Source organism: Drosophila obscura, unplaced genomic scaffold, assembly GCF_018151105.1.
Source record: "Drosophila obscura isolate BZ-5 IFL unplaced genomic scaffold, ASM1815110v1 contig_199, whole genome shotgun sequence".
NCBI classification, from domain to species: domain Eukaryota; kingdom Metazoa; phylum Arthropoda; class Insecta; order Diptera; family Drosophilidae; genus Drosophila; species Drosophila obscura.
The window spans coordinates 169,804-180,707 of NW_024542788.1; the positions used below are offsets into that span (position 1 = coordinate 169,804).

A 10,904-nucleotide genomic window follows, 5' to 3' on the forward strand; every position below is an offset into this window, starting at 1 on the left:
GAAGCAGGCGCCCCAACTCCAAAAGGTTACAAGAGGTTTTTGTTATCGGTATGAGGAATTTTTTCCGTCTAGGAGATTTACTCAAGAGTTTGAGGCCAAGGAATTGTGATTTCAGGGTCAGGAACTTCTCGTTGAGAGCGATAAATTGCTTCCGGACATCCTGACAACTAGTACGAGTCTGTCTTATAAATGTTTGCATTTCGCCCTCAATCATCCGGCAGGCCAAACATTACCAAGTCAGACCCATACGTTTTGAGATGAGATCGTGTAGCCGTCCAAAATTACCACCAACAGAACATTTTATATGGGCGACATTGTCGCATATCCAGGAGCTGAGGAATGAATCGCCGACTATGTTGCCACCGAATTCGCATTTCTTTGCACTGCAGACTATAATAATTTTTGACAGCAGTTGAATCACTGTGCTCGAAGAAAAACGCAAAGGGGGAGCACAAGCGAAATAAAAGAGCAGGCAGCAGAGCGAGCGACGATCAGCAGCAGCGGCAGACGATTCAGCGAAGTGACGAAAACAAACGGTAAAGCTCATGAAAGCAGAGACACCGTGAGAGCAATTGAGAGTGAGAGCTTGCACCATGCTCTCCAGAGCGTGAGCACAGAGAGCAATGATCCAAATCGGAATGGATAAAAGCACTAACAAATTGCTTGCGCAAGTCTGTTTCACGTTCGGAATATAAAGTTATCATTAACTCAATTGTTAACTAGCGAAACACAGCTAATAGGAACAAAGAAATATCAATTATGATGAGTTTAAAGATGTACACGATTAGTTGTAATTAATATTGAATTAAATTGGAAAAAAGGCAGAAAATGCAAGATCGAGGTGAAAAGGCGATCGACTTAAGCAAGAGCTAATTAAAAATTATTAAATTATTAAATTTACCAACGGAGTATATAATTTGTAAATGTGGAGTCAGAGTTGCCGAAGTTGCTCGGTTGCTTCCAATAACTAGCATATCTTTCCCGTAATTAGTACTATTTCTCAGCTATCTGTGCATGTTAGAAATTTTCAGAACGAAAAAAACGTACTTTCTCATGCAACATCTTTTTATTTTATAGTCTTTGATACTATAGCATTTTCACACTGGAGCCTATCCATTTCGGGTATGCCGATGCGAAAACTTCACAGTTTTCCACCATCCATCTGGGATGTTCCTAGCTCGCACGTTTCCATGCTGTATTCTTTCGATCATTTCCACAGCGAAAATGTAAACAGTAAATGACAAGAAGTAATGGAAAAAAATAACACACAGTCCAACAGTTGTTTCCGTTATTTTTTTTAGAATATATAAAAATGGAAGGAAACGAAAATGTTATATATAATATGTTTAATGGATATATGTATTTGCTTTTTATTGCCATGCATTATAGTTTACAGAAATTAGAAAAACAACAAGCTGCAGGTTGAAGTGGTGCTTTGATTAATATTTGGCAGGAGAGTATTGAGGATTTGGACGTAGTATGAAATCCTATGTTAATATGGAGATTGCCCAGTCCATGATAGCGGTGGGAATCGAAAATATTATTCATATTATTCCATGGATGGTGGAAATGTGAACAGGAGTATACATTTGTTCAAAATCTCACCGTTCCCCCGAGATGCTCTCAGTGTGCTGTGCCTACTAGGCTGATATATTGAGAATGAGATTTCAGTATATTTCTGAGGGTCTGACGGTATTACTTATCGATAAATCCACGGTCACACTATTAGTCGCATTGGTAACAAAAAAGTTGAAATTCATATAGCTCAAAATGGACCCTTTAATTCATGATGAAACCAGTACAAATAATACCAATTTGAGACGCGATCTTCGCCGAAAGAAAGTATTGGATGAGGCAAAAAAACGTCTTGAAAAATTAAATGGCAGAGCTAATTCACGCGAAACGGATCTTTCCGGTAATATTTTTATAGTACATCACCATGATATGTTTATGTGCATACATGTGTATACATATTTATAAGCGATCCAAAAAACATATGGGTTCCCCAACTGCTCTTGACAGATATGGTCATTTTTTTTTTAGTGTGTAATTAAAACCGCGTTCTGAAGATTAAAACGAGAAGGAACGTTTGAGTCGCTTCTATGGACGCGACTCTACTTTTATACCCGTACTCAGTATATACATTTTTTAGCTTATGTATGTAAAATTTCTGGAAACAAAATTTGGTTTCTCTAGCTCTTATAGGCTCTGAGATCTAGGCGCTCATCAAGACGGACGGACGTACATACGAATAGATGGACCTGGCTATATTGACTCGGCTATTGATGCTGATCAAGAATATATATACTTTATGGGGTCGGAAACGTTTCCTTCTCTGCGTTGCACAGATCCACTTTTTCCACAAATGTAATATGCCCCTTAACTCTTTTTGAGTACGGGTATTAAAATGTTGACTACCTCTGGAATGAAATAGCAATTCAACAGCAATTTTTAGTGTTACGTAACAGTCGCAGATTACACTACTCGACAAAATCGAACTTTTTTTTCCCTCAAGGATCCAAACCAACTTTTTCCGATAGATATGGGGCTTTACAGTTTTTTAAATAATTATGGTTTTTTTCTATGGCAGAACTTTTTTTTGAAGAATTTTTTAAGTAGCGTATTCAGCGGATTCAGAGGATATAATTTTTTTCGTCTTTTCCTGAGTTTTTAAAGTAAAAATTTCGTTAAAAAATACCGCACAAAAATCATTTTTGCATTTCAATGCTTTATATTTCCCAGATGGTAAGCTGATCTCACAAAGTGTTTAGGCTTAACTTCTAGCTGTTTTAATTATCTTTTCAAAATAGCAAAGTTCTTTACAACCAGACTTAAGATACTAGAGTTATGTGAAAAAAAGCGCTACCTCTGAAAAAAGCTTAAAAAAATACCCGTTTTCAAAAATTCTTTAAAAAAAAGTTCTGCCATAGAAAAAAAAATATCATAAAAACATTTCTAAGCCCCAAATCTTTAAGAAAAAGTTCGTTTTGTTCCTTGTGGAAAAATCGTGTTGACTAGTGTTATTAAAAGTTTTTTTTTTTTGTAAAATATATTGTATTAACAAAACAAAATACTTACTTTGGAAAAAAATAAAAAATTAAACGTCAAAACAAATAAGACAAAAAAGCTTGAACCCATTCAGGAAAATATGAAAATTTTTTTCATTTTATGGATTCCTGGTACTCCATGAGTATTGGGGTAGGGTATATTGGATTTTTTAGATGCCCTGCAGTACGGGTCAGCGATGTGTGAGAAACCACACATCGATGGCAACGTCATGCAGCTCGATGACATAAGCTATGACCTGTCATACGATGGACACAGAAAAAGTCGAAAAAAAATATTTCTTGACATGAATTTGGTTTTAGATGAACGGATTATTTAGGCGTCGTTTGTAGGAATCGATGGATAAACGGCCAAGTCGCAGCCGTTTGACCAAAACGACTCAAAAGTAATTTTACTTGAAAAAATACCGTCCGGTACATTACGGGTCCAACAGCCAAAATGGGATTGCAGGAAACAAAAAGGACCTGTAATTTTGGTTTTACCGAGTCCTAGGTATGGATATATACCATACCATATACCATATGGATATATCTCGGATATACCATACCTGATCATATCCATTTGGTCTGTAAATGTTGTGGACAGTTACTTTTACTCCAATGCTGTTGAGAAAACCAGAGATTCACGGCTCTGAATGTTTATTTTGTTCATTCAAAATAACTGGAATCGGGAGATCCATGAAATGGGCTTACCCGAAACAACCTAGTCAAGGCTTTACGCATCCTGCTCCTCCTTTAGAGGAAATAACGCCACAACGAAACAACAGATTTAAGTAATGACCAATCAGGAGAATATAAATATTGCAAGCCTCTTTCACAGGAAGAATTGAACGATTTGGTGAGGATCCTGGATATTCCTAAAAGTAAAGCCGATCTTCTTGGATCTTTGTTAAAGGATGTCCTTTTATTGAAGGAAGATGTCAAAATAACTCATAAGGAAAGTTTAAAGACTGTTTTGTTACACAATGGAAACAGTGGAAGGTCGCGTGGGACTTAAAAGTCGTGGGATAGCAGAGCTAAAACTTAGCATTACTCTAGAAAACTCTAGCCAAAACGGGAGGAACGACGCTATTTTACCACCATTACACATTAAGCTGTGACCAATTAAAAATTTTGTTAAAGCACTGGATAAGGAAGGTGAATCGATGAGTTACCTAAAAACTGTTTTTCCACGTCTGTCGCTGGCAAAAGTTAAAGAAGGCGTCTTTGGTGGCCCCCAAATTCTTAAACTACTAAAAGTTGATGGATTTGAAAATATTTTATCTACGAATGGAAAAGCAGCCTGGTATGACTGGTTACAACAAATTTTCTTGGTAACAGCAAGAGTGATGATTAGGTTAATATCGTTCAAGACCTAATTAGGAATTATGAAAAAATTGGAGCTAACTTGTCAAAATCCATTTCCTGCACTCCCACTTAGACTTTTTTCCGACAAACCTAGGGGACGTTAGTGATGAACACGGAGAGAGATTTCAACAACAATTAAAAGCTATGGAACGACGATATCAAGGTGTTCGGAATGAGAATATGTTGGGCGACTATGTGTCGACTCTCATAAGGGAATCTTGATTCTAATGACAAAGGAATACAGCCAAGTTACCATTTTAGAAATAGTAAAAAGCAGTAACAAAGCCAATTTATCACTAATCTTAAAAATATTGTAGTAACATAACACTTAATTAAAATATTCTTTATTTTATTAAAACTAACTGAAAATAACTGATGTTTGTGTGGGTTGCATGATATCTCAGCTACTTATGGGAAGTTGGACCATAACGGACGGTATTTTTCAGGTAAAATGAGTTTTGAGTCGTTTTAGTCAATCGGCTGCAACTGTTTATCCATCGATTTTTACAAACGATACATTAAACGAAGCCTAATTAATGCGTCTATCTAAAACCATTTTCATGCCAAGAAATATATTTCTTTTCTACGTTTCCGGAGTTTCTAAAATCAAAATTTCAGGGAAAAATACCGCAAAAAAAATCGTCAAATTTGAATTTGAAAGCTTAATATCTTCAAGACGTTAAGCTGCAGCTTAAAGTGTCTAAGTCGGATTTATAGCTGCACTTGTCAGCTTTTCAGAACTGCAAAGTTCTATGCAACCAGATATAAGATACTTAAGTTATGTGAAAAATAGAAGCACTACCTCTGAACAAAAAAAATGAGATAACAAATTTTATCTATTGTTTTCCTATGCAAATGTAGATTACAATTTTTGTTCTGTGTTTTCTTTTTTGCCACAGAACCTTTTTATACCCGTACTCAAAAATGAGTATATATTAGATTTGTGGTAAAAGTGGATGTGTGCAACGCAGAGAAGGAAACGTTTCCGACCCCATAAAGTATATATATATTCTTGATCAGCATCAATAGCCGAGTCGAAATAGCTATGTCCGTCTGTCCGTCTCGATGAGCGCCTGGATATCAGAGACTATAAGAGCTAGAGAATCCAAATTTGGTTTCCAGACTCATGTGATATCACACTGCTACAAGTGTATTTCAAAATTTAGCCCCGCCCCCTTCCGCCCCCACAAAGGACGAAAATCTGTGGCAGCCACAATTTTAAAGATACGATAAAACTAAAAACGCAGTATCGTAGAGAATGATCATATTAACCAGATTGCCGAATCTGAATCAGATCGGATCATAATTATAGCCAGAATGAAGAAATTAATTTTCAGTTGCTTCCCCCGTCTACTTCAGCTACTCATTCTCTTTCTCTCTCGCTACCCCTAGCGGAGGAGGTGTAGAATCTAAATGGTACATGTAGAATATACAGTGTAGATTTAGATGCAGATAACAGATGTAGCAAAAAAATGTAAAATGTAAAATTTTTTTTAATTCTAAAATTCTAAAAATTCATAAGCTGAAAAATGTTATATACTGACTGAGTACGGGTATAAGTAGAGTCACGTCCCCAGAAGCGACTCAGACGTTCCTTCTCGTTAGTTTTGTTGATGTGCTCATGTTCCTAAGGCCGTCTTGCTCATTCCGGGCACTCATACTGAATAGCCTCTGAAATAAGATGGGTTAATTAATATATTTCTATTCGAAATTTCTAAAATCTGTTTAATTTGTTAACAATGCTCTCAGTAGATCATGGTAAACAACCAAAACACCCGCCAAAACATGTACCTGCTCGACTCGAGTCTCGCTTTTAGGGTCGTTTGTAATTGAATTTTTATTTAAGTTTTTCGTAAATTAAGGTGAGTATTTTATTCTTACTATCTGTGTACAAATAAATTGAATTATCTAAGACTAAAAAATGTCAATTTAATACAGTACGATACGTAAAGACGGTAAAAATGGCGAATGGAGTTAAGTTGTCGGAGAGTATGCAAAATATTATTATTAATCTGCGCAAGGAAGGCAAAAATATTCGCGAAATAGCCAATATGGCAGAAATTAGTAAGAATACTGCTCAAAAATTTGTAAAAAACCCGGAAGCATATAATAAAACAATAAAAAGGGGCCGACCTTGCCCCGTGTCTGATCGAACAAAACGACTAATAAAGAGTTTAACTGTAAATACAGCGACTAGTTCACGGGATATAAAGGCTAACTGTCTCGTAAGATCAGCCCTCGTCGTATTCAGCAAATATTAAGTTCTGATAATAACATTAAATATGAAAAAATGGTACGCAAACATATGCTTCTACTAAGGAACAAATGAATGGGAAAGCGTTAGCTACAGTGACGAAGAAAAGTTCAACTTTGATGGTCCTGACGGAAAAATGATGATATAGAGATATACGCCGCACAGTGGCTCATTTTCTCAAAACACGTTGCAAAATTAATAACTTTTGAACCCGGCTAGGTATAATTCATAAGTCTGAAATTTAATACATATATTTGCAATACTTAAAATAATTTTTTAAAAGAAAAATTAAAGTAGGCGTGTCACTGGAAGGGGCGTAATTAACGGTCAAACTCGAAATTTCGTTTTTATACCCGTACTCAAAAAGAGTTAAGGGGTATATTAGATTTGTGGTAAAAGTGGATGTGTGTAACGCAGAGAAGGAAACGTTTCCGACCCCATAAAGTATATATATTCTTGATCAGCATCAATAGCCGAGTCGATAGAGCCATGTCTGTTTGTCCGTCTGTCCGTCCGTCTTGTTTGACGCCTGGATCTCAGAGACTATAAAAGCTGGAGGAACCAAATTTTGTTTCCAGACTCATGTGATATCACACTGCTACAAGTGTATTTCGAAATTTCGCCGCGCCCCTTCCGCCCCCACAATAGACGAAAATTTGTGACAGCCACAATTTTGAAGAAAATTTACCATATCTACCAGATTGCCAAATCTGCCTTAGATCGGATCATTATTTTAGTCAGAATGAAGTAATTAATTTTCAGTTGCTTACCCCTCCCCACAAGAGACGCAACTTATTCTCTTTCTCGATCGCACAAACTTTGCTCTGTGCAGTGCGCGACCTTTCGTGGAGAAGATGTAAAATCTACATTGTAGATACAGTATATACATTTTAGATGTAGAATATACATTGTATATGGGCAGTTCCGCCAAAAGGCCAAAAATCATGAAAATTCAATAAAACTCGATTTCCATATAATTATTTCGGTATATTATTTTCTAAATTTATTGAACTGTAACTAATTTATTTTAATGATATTTAATTTCATTACTTTAATGCAAAAACCTATTAAAATAAGCAAAAGTTAACGTTTTTGGTATTTTCTGGTATTTATGAACATGTTTTCTTTTACTATTATCTCCTAGGAAAAATATGATTCTTGAAAAAATGTTTTCCATAAAGTCTTTCTATGCCCAAACTCGGTTAACAGTATATTTTTAGGAGTTTATTAATTGGAATTTGGTAACGTCACGCCAGTAACGTTCGTCAGATGCCTCCGCCGACTTATAGCAAAAAAAACAGGGAAGGTTTTGACATTTTATGACTTTGAAAATTAACACTACATATTTCACATAGTACATGCATACAGTTGTATTTGTATTTATATACCTACCCAATTCGCAGAGTTTTTCCACGTTGTACCCTAACCTCGAAAACTTCTGTTTTATGTAACGCAATTTTAGGTGATATTTTGGTTTATAGTTTTAAAACCGTACGCTCAATAATTGCCAAATTTTTGGTGAATATAGGCCTAACCAATTCATATTCAACAAGGATAATCCCTTTTACAAATGTTGAATTTTTGACTATATTTTTTAATATTTTGTCGTACGATGTAGCAACAAAATTTTAAATGTAAAATATTTAAAATTTCCACATATGGGCATTTCTCTGAAGTCGAACGGGATATTCGTACACATTTCAAGTGGTATAAAGGACACAGTAAGACGGATTTTCAAAATCGTTTTAGCTTTATAATACACCTCTGGACTAGGTCTATAAGTGGTGCTGAGGTCGATTTTGGGCCACTTTTCTTTTTCGAGATTTTGTCAAAAAACCGAGCCATTCGCACGGGACAAATATGGAAGTGATTTTCGCGGCGATCTATTCAAACTCAGATTTCAGCGAAAGTTGAGGCCATATGTTGATGCAAATTTCAGTACATGTTGTGCATGGATGTCTCTTAAAAATGGTAATAATTATACGCAAATATAATTTACATTTATTTTTAAATTTAATTAATACCATATTCGCACGGGACATGTCGCACGGGACAAAAATTCCTTGGTTAATAACATTTAAAAATATACCATTAGCCGGGATTAAAGCATTTTTCTCGTATTTTTTTAAGATAGTCCAATACGTTAGAAAGATTATGGAAAAAACTTTTCCCAAGAATGCACTTTTTTATATAAGATAATAGTAATAGAAAAAATCGCTAAAGCAAAAAAAAATACCAAAAAAGGAAATTTTTGCTTATTTGAATAGGTTTTCCGTCAAAATTATTGAAATTTAATGTCAATTGGGGAAATTAGTTGTCGTTCATTTAATTTAGACTATAATATCGCAACATAATTATATGGAAATGTGTTTTTATAGACATTACATTTTTTTGTCTCGGTGGACCTCGTCAGAGAAATGCCCATATGTACTTACATATAATCATAATCATATACATAATCTCACATATTTATATAATGACATAATGACATATTTTACATACATAAGCTAAAAAATGTATATACTGAGTACGGGTATAAAAGTAGAGACGCGTCCACAGAAGCGACTCGCAACGTTCCTTCTCGTTTGAACTTGTGTTCCTTCACATTTTTGCCGTTAAATTGGTTTCACAATGTTTAAGTCCAGAGTGTACGGCCTTTCAAGCAAGTCCACATTTTGCTCATGTATCCACTTCCACTAACCATGTTTTCGGTCCAAAAATATTCTTAAAAATATGAGAAACCTTTTGCATAACAGTTTTTTACACATCTGCAATCATTTTTGATCAAAGTACCTGTCGCTCCCAAGTCCCATTATAAGAACTCGCACCCCACACCATAATGCCACCTGCGCAACTGTGGAAAACCACAGTCAAAAGACTTGAAGCACATTCCTCCTTTCGTAGGTCATGGTGGTAGTTATTATAACCGCCCTGTCCATCTGGGTTGTCCTTTTTTTATAAAAAACACAAAACTTTGCCACTATAAGCCCGAAATTTACGTTTGGCAAGTGGCAAAAAGGGGACAAAATGGACCTCTATGATTTATACAACCTTTTCTTCAAACACACTGAACTGATATAACCATCTATTCGCGAGGCCAGGGATAATATAAATCCTAATATTAAATTCGATTTTTTCTTTCAGACAATGGAACACCAACTGTACTATATTCCGATCCAGAGGTTGAACCAAATATCCAAAGTGGACGTATTTTTTTGCCTGATAGTAAATTTTCTAATACTGGAAAATCAAATATGATAATAAAAAGAAAAGGTCATATATTTTTATCATCATGCCTGGGATACTTATTAGCTTTTTACACAGAAGGCAGTGTATTTTTTCCGGTAATTTTTTGTACATCTTTGGAATTAGTCTTCAGCAAATATATAAATCGAAATATATCTGCACATACCAAGTCATTTTTTCTGTTGTCTTTGGGTACAAACTGTGGCGCCAAGATTCAGAAGATCAGCAATATTTTAATAATTATTCAATCCATCTTTGCTAATTTGGCAGTTACTGTTTGTATTTTATGTACTGTCAGTTTTTTGTTCTTAACACTAAACGAAAATATTATTATTGTAAAATAAAGTAAAAGGTATAGTGTATAATTATAATTAAACTATAATTATAAATTAATTGAAAATTTCTTATTGTTACTTGTCACCGTGATCATAGGCTATTTTTTGGTATTATCCTTAAGGACTTTCTGGATGAATCAATAAAGCTAATAACTCTCTTGGGCATGTCTTAGAACTCTTAAGGTAGCAGCGAGTAATTTAGAAAGAAAATGCTCTGTTTCCTATATTTGCACCCGATAACAGTCAATACAACTCGAAAAGCAGACAAAATAGTGCTGCCGCAGTTATAAGAAGAACAAAATGTAAAAATAATACAACAAAATTTGAATTAGTATTTAAATATTAGCTATAATTCATTAGCAGTTAATATAATATTATAGCGAAATAGAGTACCGAGTAACGTGACATTAAGGCTAGTACTCAGTACGCGCTACATTTTCCGTCCATTTCTGTACGTAAATTCTTGATAAATCGCGGTCCATAGACAGTATATTTTTATTCGCGATTTTAGGGGAATAGGCCCGTATATCGAACATTTGCCAAAAAAACTTTTACATAAAGCCTAGTAGGGAAGTGCGCAGGTTGATCTGAATTTTGTTTGGACGTTGATATGCAATGACTGCACCATCAAGTGGCCCATGCGACACCAAGGAGAAG

The 10,904-nt window shown here is 35.2% G+C and overlaps 1 non-coding gene across 1 annotated transcript; it reads left to right on the forward strand.

The window, feature by feature from the left end:
* The first annotated feature begins 1,522 nt into the window (after window positions 1-1,522).
* LOC111073823 lies at window positions 1,523-10,126 on the forward strand. Its single transcript, XR_005967958.1, has 2 exons — window positions 1,523-1,915; window positions 9,811-10,126. It is a non-coding gene; the product is annotated as an uncharacterized LOC111073823 (transcript).
* The last annotated feature ends 778 nt before the right edge of the window (window positions 10,127-10,904 follow it).